Source organism: Cucumis sativus, chromosome 1 (assembly GCF_000004075.3).
Source record: "Cucumis sativus cultivar 9930 chromosome 1, Cucumber_9930_V3, whole genome shotgun sequence".
Lineage (NCBI taxonomy): Eukaryota > Viridiplantae > Streptophyta > Magnoliopsida > Cucurbitales > Cucurbitaceae > Cucumis > Cucumis sativus.
The window spans coordinates 15,272,699-15,284,492 of record NC_026655.2 but is presented as its reverse complement, the minus strand read 5'-3'; the positions used below and the strand labels follow the sequence as shown (position 1 = coordinate 15,284,492).

The 11,794-nt window shown below is 29.8% G+C and overlaps 1 long non-coding RNA gene across 1 annotated transcript; it reads right to left on the bottom strand.

Moving 5' to 3' along the window:
• Nucleotides 1-4,418: 4,418 nt before the first annotated feature.
• Nucleotides 4,419-5,047, bottom strand: LOC116401702. The gene is made up of 2 exons (XR_004214035.1): nucleotides 4,871-5,047; nucleotides 4,419-4,750 (listed from the first exon to the last, which is right to left on the bottom strand). It is a non-coding gene; the product is annotated as an uncharacterized LOC116401702 (long non-coding RNA).
• Nucleotides 5,048-11,794: the final 6,747 nt, after the last annotated feature.

Below are 11,794 nucleotides of genomic sequence, written 5' to 3'. Positions count from 1 at the left end.
TTTCTTTGTTTTCAAGAATTTGTGTAGGTTGGTGATGAAACATATTTGGTAGCTTTACAAATGTGTTTGAATGAAATGCCTCATGAAGCATTTGGTTGATTTTTGATTGATTTGTTTGTTCGAATTAGGAAATCAAGGCCAAAGGAGATGTCATGGCTATGGGCTGAAGCTTTGAGAAAAAAAGAATGAAAAATGAAATGTGAGATCTTAAAACTTTGTACTTTGCCTTAAGTTGTGTCAAACTAGTCAATAAAGTAACTTAACTACCAAATTTGCCTTAAGTGCCGGTTGTTGGGATTTGTTTGCTGTAATTTGTCTAGGGTTATGTGTGTTTGTGATGTGTTGTTAGTGAGTATGTTGAATTTTGTGTTCGAGCTTCCAGATGTGAAGTATATAAAATGTTATTTGTAATTGGTTTAAACTTGAAACGCCTTTGATATTTGTTATTCTCTTGTGTCATACGATTATGTTTTTAGGACATCTACTGATTAAAATCATGAGACCTCATGCATACGTGTATACGCATAGTTATTATATTTAAAAGTTATGATTTTGGTAATCATCATCATGGGTAAAGTTTCAGTAGTGGTTTACATGACACCAAGAGTTAAGATTAAAGAGAAAACGAGTGAGTTGTACACTTATAGAATGGTATTACTTTGGTTTAAGGACTTGTGAATGATCCATATGTTTTCTTTGTAAGAAGGATAACAAGGTTAGATTGATTGTCCAACTTTTTGATCATTTGGGATTACACTTCTTCACACTATTATTTAATGATCGTTTGCCTAATGTAGTCCTCACGTGCTTCTTTTCATTTCATGGAATCAAGTGTTGAAGTTCTTGTTTGTGTTCTGTATTTTGTTGAGACATTGATTTAGTTACTCATTGGCTGTACGTATGTGTTATGGATACTTATATTCATGTTGTCTTTGTAGGTTCAACTGGAGTCGAGAACTTCATGAGTTTTCTTTCAAAGAACATTTCCAGAGATGAACATTCTCGGTTGGTCGTTTATGCTTCTGCAGAAAATCTTGTTAGATGTATTCTAATGCTATTTAAAATATTTTTTGATTAAGGGCTAGTATTCCGTACATGTGGATTATTGAAACTTGTATTAAGATGTACAAATATTATAAATCGTACTATAGTATATATATATTAAAGTGTTGGCTATTTTTTTGTACATTGGTGTGAAACTTGTATAATTTCAAATTTGTCATTCTCAGCTACATTATTGTCATTCTAATGGTTCGTGTAATGGTGGAGTTGCAATATATTTGACTGGAAAAAAATGTCGTCACTAGCAAAACAATGACATTTAATGTTATCGAAAAACTGTCACGATTGCACAATCGTTGACTGGAAAAAAATGTCGTCAATAACTAAACAATGACATTTTTACAAAAAAAAAACTGTCGCGAAAAACATATTCATGACAATTAATACATGTCACGATAATAGAATTCGTGACAATTATTTAACTGTCGTTAATAAAGAAATGATGATAGTTATTGAATGTCATAAAATAAATTATGACAGTTATTGAATGTCGTTGAATGTTGATTAACGACATTTATTTCATGTCATAAAATAACCTATTGCGACAGTTTTCAAAAACTGTCGTCGAAGGCCTTTCCATGACTCCCGCTTCTATGACTGAAAATAACTGTCGCGAAATCCGTTCGCGACAGTAAATAACTGTCGTCGTAGACCACTTTTGTACTAGTGTCTTCAAACCGACCTCAACTATGAAAAAAATATACACAGACTACTCCTTGTTGATGGATCAATAATTTAGGTCCGTTTACGCTTTCGATTTTTTTTTTAAAAAATTAATGTTGTTAGTTTGGATTTTCTCAAACCATCACCAACTGTGAATCTCTTCTTATCTTGAATAGGCTAAAATCGATCCCTAATATTTATTGAAATATAATAAATAGAAAAATGTATTATTTATATAATAAATATAAATAAAAATATAATAATTGAGTTATAACAATATAAATCCCTAATATCTACGACGACAGTTATTTACTGTCGCGAACAAAATTCATGACAATTATTTTCAATCATAGAAGCGAGAGTCATGGAAAATCCTTCCATGACAGTTTTCAAAAACTGTCGCAATAACTTATTTCATGACATAAAATAAATGTCGTTAGTTAGCATTCTACGACATCAAATAACTGTCATATTTTATTTTATGACAATAAATAACTATTATCATTTATGTATTAACGACAGTTAAATAAATGTCGCGAATTTGTTTATTGTGACATGTTTTAAATGTCACGGATATGTTAATCGCGACATTTTTTTTTTTAAATGTCATTGTTTTGCTATTGACGACATTTTTCTTCTATCAAAGATAGGACAACCGGGACAATTAATTTTGTAAAAAACAACTGTCATTGTTTTCATATTCACAACAATTAATAACTGTCACAAATTCATATATTACGACATATTTTTCCTGTTGCAAATTACTCGATTACTATAGTTTTTTCCTGTTCTTCTTGCCACTCTGTCATTACACGAACCATTTGAATGACAATAATGTAGCCGACAATGACAATTTTGAATTTATAATATTGACACCCATATAGAAAAAAATAGTCGACACTTTAATATATATACGCTATAATACAATTTATAATATTCAGACATTTCCAATCAAGTTCCAACAATTTACAAGTACGGAATCCTATCCCTTAATCAAAAAATATTTTAAATAGCATCAGAATACATCTAACAAGATTTTCTGCTAAAGCATAAACGACCAACCGAGAATGTTCGTCTCTGAAAATGTTCTTTGAAAGTAAACCCATGAAATTGTCGACTTCAATTGAACCTACAAAGACAACATACATATAAGCATCCATCATAGAACGAGAGAGTACAACTCTTATAGAAAATTTCAACATTGAGCATTACTTATCACTAAATGCGTCGATAAGAGAAACAACTACATAGCAGAGCACACATGTAGAATAACAGCATCACCTTAACATCCACTTGGTCTACAATATTGAAACTTTTTACAAATTACAACTCTTTAGAAAATTTAGCTGGATATAAATAAGTAATCTACGAGGAAATTATTGAATAAGTAATAATCGAGATGAATGAAACTTAAGAATCCATTAGTAGTTCACTGTCAATAAGGTTGGAAGAAACGTTATCCAACAAGAATCGAAAAATTTCCATCTTAAGGAGTCAAACACTTTCAAATCTACAAATATAAGAAAGAAAACAGTTTTCATGTGCAATCCACTTCAGTTAACGAAGCCAAGAAATATTAAGGTACTAGGAAAATGAAACTAGAACAACTTGTATCATTTATGGCTTGACAGAAATTAAAGGTCTCCTAGTTTCTTATCCAAAAAAAGCTCTACCAATGAGTACAAACATAAAATCCATGACAATTTACACAAGTAGCAATTTAGCAATAGCAATAAGTACAGACATAATACCCATGACAATTTACACAAGTAGCAATAGCCAACCGATATAAGCATACTATCCATGATAAAAAAAAAAAGGTATCTATTACTCTTAATCCTCTAATATGAATGACATTAACTAAGAAGAGGCCATTGAAGTTAGATGAAATAGAAATCTAACCAATAACCTTAAAATTACAAGCTATCAGTTTAGTCTTTTAGGACATACAACAATTCTACTACCTCATACTAGCAGCAAAATCTACTTGTTATATTAATTTCTAAAGAGTAATGATACAAGAGTTCTTTGTGATAAACCAAAGAATTTAAAACAATTTTCACACCATCCAAATGATAGATGTATGTGACAGCATGCAGTTCTCTAAAGTGGTACAAATTCTCAAGACTGGATGTTGCAAAAATGAGAAACTAGCATACACCCATTAAAAGAAAATGAGCACGATCATGATTCACAATCAACAAAATCCATCTTTTGTTCTAAAAATAATAGAATTTAGAAGTCACACAGCATAAAAATAATTCACCTCTGCACAGAAAGTTAAGGATCAAGATCCATAAAACCCTTTTTCCTTCTAAATTCAAGGAACCGCAATGTCCAACAAAGATACAGAGCATATGCATATATATAAGCCTCCTCTACAAACATACAGAGTTCAAGGTAAACATAGAAACTCCTGCATATTTACTAAGCAAGAAAAATTGACCACAGACACCATGATATTTCATTTTAAAACCATTATATGCTTATGACTGAATATTAACTTCTTTCTTTCTGGATAGTAGCACTTCACAAAATCAGTAAAATGAAGCAATCATTATTTAGCAGCAAGCTCATTTTGTTGAGTGCGATTCTCTTGTTGTTGTTGGTAGTTCAGGGGCGTCATGAATAACATGATATAAGGTTTGGCACCCTAAATTCTCAATCCTTTTTCATCTAACTTCTATCTAAAATACTCAAAAACATTGTTTCAACTTCATGCAACCATCAGCCAAATCAAAGAGAGAATATCAAGATCATATGAAAATATAAAAGATTAGAAATAGGGGAAAAACTGTCCACGGAATAATATCTATTTCATAGGGTCTCTCAAGAGTGATACCTAAACCGGAAATAAGAATTCAACTACTGAACTAAGTTTCTTCCCAATCAATCAGATAATACTTCCTTTCGTAACAAAATCGAGACACATAAATTTGAAACTAAGAAAACAAAATTGCTTACTTCCGATAGCAGACGATTCTTAGGAAGCAACTTAGCCACTTCGGGTGGGAGAACCACGTGCCTGCACCAATGAATCCAATTAGTCATCGAAGACAATAAGAATGAACACTTCCAAATCCAAACAATCCTTCAAGACAGCGAGTAACAATGGAGTTGGAAACTAAGAGTAAGAACACAATACCTGTACTCATAAATGTCGTCGAAGTACTTCTCAGAGTACTGAATCTGATCCATCTATCACTGTGTGGTATTCGTCTTGCAGAGAGAATTACAATACAACGAAGCAGATTCAATGGTTTTGATCGGGGAAATGAAGCAACGTACGGATAGTGAACTTAAGCCTCAACTAGGGCTCCAGAACCTGACGAAAGGGCATATTATTTATATAAATACGTAAACGAAATTCAAAGTCGGCCAATCATTTTAGCCACGTGTATCGCAGTAAGGAATTTTTTCTTTTTAATTTTGTACTTTAAAGTATTTTAGCTGATGGAAAAGTAAACGGAACTCAAATTTTTTCCTCTTCCCTAATAGCTTCTAAAAATGTTTGTATACAACTTTCAAAAGTTTTAACTTTTTTTCGATTCCCTAACAAACAAAAAACTTGAATTAAAAAGGCATAATGAGCAAACGTTCCACAATTATTGCAGCTTACTTATATCTAAAAAAGAGTATAACTTTATGGTAAATGACACGTCTCTTCAAAGGTTGCAGAGGTTCGATCCCCTCCTACCACATATGAATTACCGTTTAAATATTAAATTTGTACATTCAAGAGTTATCTATTCATCTTACTAACAGAACGTCCTTTTAGAACAATGGCAAGCAGAATGTTTTCTACATATTTAACATTGATATTAAACTACCAACCCAACATTATAACTGCTATATTCAATTTCTCTCTTCAAACCCACAATCATGTTCAAATTTAAAACATCCATGATCACAAATTCAAAGAATTACATCCTCTGGATGCAAAAAAAAAAAAAAAAAAAAAAAAAAAAAAAAAAAAAAACACCAATAAAGTCATAGCAAAATACACTATAGAATTTAAAACCGAGAACAAAATTTTGGAAAGCTTTCTTTACCCAAAGACTTTCTTCCTCCACAAGCCTTCACCAAACTAACTACCATCCTTTTTTGTTTTCCTTTTTTTTCTCTTTCTGTACACTAGCAAAAAAATTTGGTTAACCCTATCCTTCAAGGGTTATATGACCATTTTTCTGTTACACCCAACAAAAAAAAAAAAAAGAAGAGAAAAAAAGCAACACCTCTCCCCTTCCCTCCCTATGTATAGATTTCATAAGAGCAAGTGGGGTTACTTCATTTGCTTTCCACTGTAATCCATTTATTTATTTATTTCATCTATTCCATGACCGGAACAAGAGAGGATACACGTTACACCACGATTTTGAATTAGAAGAGAGATTTCAAGAAATGGCAGATCTATTCACTCTATCAATAACCGAGCCGGATCTGGTGTATCATAAGGGATTTGCCTTTTCTATTGATTCCTACGGATTGGATCAAAAACAATTCTTGAATGAGGTATTCAACTCCAGGGATGAATCGAAAAAGAAATATTTATTGGTTCTACCTCCTATTTTTTTATGAAGAGAATGATCGCGAAGCCACCCATTAATAGTAATAGAACTCTGCGCAAAGTTTCCTTAAAAGAATTTCATCCACTGTCAGATACCTAAGTTCTACAATGTTTCATCTTCAGCTTCCTGGATTTGCTGCACTATTAATTACAGATATTTTGGTACTAGATGAAATTTATTTACAGTTTCTTTAAAATTAAATTCATGAATATAGACTCCTAAATCTTTTCTACTTTTTATTCATGTTTAAAAACTAAGCAAAACTCCTAAATCTCTTTCATAAAAACCAAACCAAAATATGGAAGAAAAAATAGTTATTCAAATTTTATTCTTTCTTTAATGAAGTTTGACCAAAAATGGAACTTTTATACTTGAAATTGAATTTCAAACCATGATTCAAAAAAAAAAAAAAGTAACCTTACTTTTAAAAAACCAAACACCAAAAACAAAATAGCTGCTAAATAATCAAGCAACTTAGCAAATATAAATTAAATTTAAGAAAAAAAGAAAAGAAAAGAGAGAGGATTGGAAGAGAAATTACTTGGACAATAGCACTAAAGCTTTTCAAGTGACAAACAGAAGGAAGGTGTAAAAGCTTAATCTCTTGAATCTCTAAGCTCTTGATTTGTTGACTCCCATTATGTGTCTGTTGGAGATGGTCGACGATGTTCGGATATGGAACGTGGTGGTTGGATTGAGGATGGATGTCAAAATCGTGAGCGAAGGGTGAGGGTGAAGTTTGCGCGAGGGTTTAAGAATTGGGGAAATTGTGATTTAATATTTTTATTTAAAATGAATTTTATTTTAATAAATAAATAAATTATATTTTATATACCTTTCGTGACAACAAATAACTATCGCGGAAAGTAGAATCCGAAAAATTCTGTATTTTCCCGCGATATACAACTGTCATAATATGTACTTTTTCTTGTAGTGACGTCACCCTAATTTTACGCTTCTTGCTCACAAAGCCATGGCCGCTCCATGTCAATAACCTCCCTCCCCGTCGTTCTGCCTCTCCCGTAACACCATGCTCTCCATCACCGCTCCGCCTTTCCCTCCTCTTCATGGTGACTTCCTTCAAAACTTCTTAAAAATAGATATTGGTTGTGCAGTCAGATTGTTGGTCGTGAGTCAGATCCAATATTCGTCGGCCTCGTGATTCAACTCTGTCCACTTTTGTTTGTTCGATCTGTTATTCTTCAAGTCCAATCATAGTTAATATATTTTCCCATCTTCGAGGTTCAAGTCAGATTTTGTTCATCATTCTCCCTTATTCTTTGACAATTTCGTTGTAGTTGTTTTATGTGATTTTATTTTCCTTTTTGTTTTAGAACTATAAATACTCTAAATCTATATAATAGATTAAGTCCAAAAATCATTCATGTCAAAATGTTTCCATACGAAATTCTCGATGATGGGTTATTGTCTAACTATTATTTTTCCCAACCAAAATTCTAAGAGCTTTTATTGGTATTTTTCTCTTGATGTATATAAGAATGAGTTTTGGTAAATTGGATACCATAACCATAAGTCTCCTTATAAACTATTTAGGGTTCTTATTAAATCTTAATCGGAAATAGACTTCTACCCATTTAGTTCATATAAATTAGTAATTTTGAACCTTAACTAAATAGTTCTATCCATTTAATTCATGATGAATTGAACTGTATTTATTTTTCGAACTCCCTCTCGAAAGTCAATGGAAGGATTGAATGAGATTCTTACACTCAAAAGGAATAGCTCTATTTGGTTTGTGGGAGAAAACTAGGGAGTAGAGGTTGGATATATATAGATGGTCACATATAAAAAGTTTGGAAACGTTTGGTAGCCATTGAAAACTGTAATTCTTTTTATATTAACTTTGAACTTTGGAGTTACTAAAATTTGGGTTCAACGTGGAATAAGTATAGGCGATCATAGTGTATTGTTGTAAGTTTTTGTAGTCTTATTACTTATTATTTTTATTAATATATTTGGTTAATTTGTCCCAACATGAACACCTCAGTTAGTTTTACATATAAATCTGACTAAAATTCTTTGAGTAGTAATTGCACTATGATCTACCATGTGTTTTTATGTCAATTACAACAAAGGGTTCGTGGCAAAATGGCGGTGCATCTAACATTCTAACTTCATATTAGAAAATTATATGTATTTTGGATTCAGACTTATTAGGTTCATTAGAGGAAAAACGTAACCATGTGTTTATATAATTATATGTTATTTTCTTGGATACTTAATATTTGAAATTAGAATATCAATAAATTACAATATTAAAAAATTGTCTTTATTTTAATGAACTAATTATTGATAATATAATATTAACTAAATAAATACATAAAGGCATCTTTAAAAATAACAAAATAAATTAAAATATTATCAAATTTTTACCATCACGTTTGAGTGTAATTTTGGTTTGGTTCCTCCATATTTTACACTTTTTTTCCCTCTAGTGTTCAACATTAACGTAATATATTAGGATGTAAATTTTTTAAATAATTATAATAGTAGGTGAAAATCAGTGAAAACAAGTCGTGAGAATCAGTCATTTAGAGTCGATTTTTCTACAAAATTACTCTCAACCAACTTGGTCAATTTAGTACATCTTCAAATCGATCTCAACTATGAAAATGTATAAACAGACTACTCCTTGTTGATGGATCAAAAATTTAGGTCCGTTTACGCTTTCGATTTTTTTTAAAGAATTAATGTTGTTAGCTTGGATTTTCTCAAACCATCACCAACTGTGAATCTCTTCTTATCTTGAATAGGCTAAAATCGATCCCTAATATTTATTGAAATATAATAAATAGAAAAATGTAAATAGATATAATGAAATCAAAACTCCAAAATCAAGGAGCAAAATCAGTGCAATACATTGAATACCGAGGAGCATAGTAGAAATTAAAAGTCATCAAAATCAAAGGTAATTATGAGAGTAAGTTTTTAAACCTAAACCAACCTTAGCTTAAAATTAGATAGCAAAGGAATATTGCTTGGCCCTAAAATAAAGCAACGAGTCCCATAATATATTTTCGAGTTATATAAAACATCATATTATTGCATACAATAATCCATAAATAGAATTTAACAGTTACATTTCTTGTACTAAATAAAAAAATAAATGTTACTTTCCTTTTATTGCATACAATAATCATTACACATTAGAATTAAAATTATATATATAATTATTAACATACGAAGAGAAAAAACAATTCCCATAATTTTGTCTATTGCCATAAATAGGAAGTCCATATCTACCTCAATATAAGAACCTTCACTAATCACAAACTTACTCACCCAAACAAAGTAGAGCCTTTTCCCCTTCTCTTGACCTCAACAACAACTCATCTAAACTAAACAATGGCAGTGAAGTCACTGAAAGCATCCCCAATGAAGTTAGCCTTAGTATTCATTGTCTCCATAGCCATTTTAGCAGCATCCGCGACGGCCGGCCGCACGGTGGTGTCGTCTACAACACTTGATCCATCAATCTCGCAAGATCTCTCCTTCTTCAGTTGTACTCCGTTTATTTTGGATGCGACACTGTGTTTGGTCGATGTATTCAAGTTTCCAATTGCTCCTCATCCTTTTTGTTGCAAAGCCATTTTTAAGCTCAATGACTGTGCTCCTGTAGTTTTCCAAACGATTCCTTCTGCGGACATGGATGTGGTTAAGAACATTTGTGCATTGTGAGATGTTTGATGTGCTTAGAGTAGTAAAAGTTTCTCTTAGGGTTTATTGGCGATTTGATGACTAAGAATAATGTTGTTAGTTAGTGATGGATGGTTGTTTTGTTTTCTATTTATAAGTTTAGAATGGGGAGTGATTTATGTTTGGAACAATCTTTCTTTGTTGAATCCATTATTAAAAATTCTCTTCTTCCCATTTTTTTTTTTTTTTTTTGCTTTTACTTTTAATTGGAATAGCAAAGTTTACGATATCTATAATATTTGTGATTAAATTGTAAAACATACTTTCATTAATTTCAATACTTTTAAGTTAGCTAGTTGTTTCATGTGACATATTTTATGAACATATATATCAAATGAATTTAACAAGACTTACTTTCACTGTAATAGTCTTCATTTTTGTTTCATGTGATCTTTAGGGCATTGTTTGCTAATTTGTTTTCAGTATTCTATTTTTATCTTTTAAAAAAATAATACATTTATCTTTCCTTACCATATTAAAAGTTCGTTTTAAATTCAAAATTAACAATGAAATTTTCTAATTAATAAAACTTGCTTTCAATTAAAGTTTACAAACCAATGCTATTTAAAAGTGAGAGTAATATTTGACCAATATCAAATTAATAGATTTTTTACCATTTTTATTTTCAAAATTATCAAATCCTAAAGCACCTAGACACTTCATATTTTGTTTTTGAAATTATATTCTTTTAATTAATTATGCTTACAAATATTACTTAATACTTTACAATTTTTTTTCATCATTCCTTCTTTTTTTTTTTAGCAAACGTTTTGAGACAAAACTTGAGGGAAAAAAAAGTGTTTAGGTAATTAATGGAGAGATTTATGAGGGTATAGAATCTTATATTTGCAACTTTTAAGCCTAATTTAGATGGAGAAGATATTATCAGCTAAAGCAAATTAGCAACAAATTAAAGCTAAAGGAAACAACAATAGAGATCTCCTAACTTTATGTTTCATATTTTTTTATATAATTTTAAAGATATATATGTATACATTATTGGACTGTTTGATAACATTTTGTTCGTTTGTTTCATTCCTTATTATTTCTTTTCTTTTATTTCTATTCTAGTTTTCTATTTTGTTTTTCGAACAGATAAAAAGTAAAATTTGTTTGATAATTAATTTTTATTTTTCGTTTTTAACTATATATTTTATCTTAGCATTGTCGTTTATTTTTTAGTTTAAATATAATTTAATTTAATCATGTAAAAAATAAAAAAAAAATTATAGAATTGATTGAATTTTTTAAAAAATAATTATAAAATATTAACATGATCAAATACACCTAAATTACACAAATTAATATCTATAAATTAATAGATTTTTATTAATCATTTGTTAAAAAATATTATACAATGTAAAATTCTAACCAACTTTGAAATAACTAAAAATAATAAATTTAAATTTGAAATAACGTATACACATATTTCAAAACTTGAATTTAATATTAAAAAATATTTAAATAAATATATTAAATGTTTACTTATTATTTTTCTATTTTAAAATATGAAATTTCAAATTTTAAAATCAAATAATAAGTAAATTTAAATATTAAAAAAGTAAAAACAAAATATAAATATGAAAAAATAATAAAGAAAGGAAAAATAATTTTTTTAAAATAAATATTAAACATATAAATAAGAAAAATCAATAAAAAAAATATTGTTTCCTTTTATGAAAGATTGATTCACATATTTCGTAGATTTTATTTTCCATACACACACATATGTGTGTGTGTTTTTTTTATTCTCTTTCAATCGATGCTATGAAAACACGTTCACG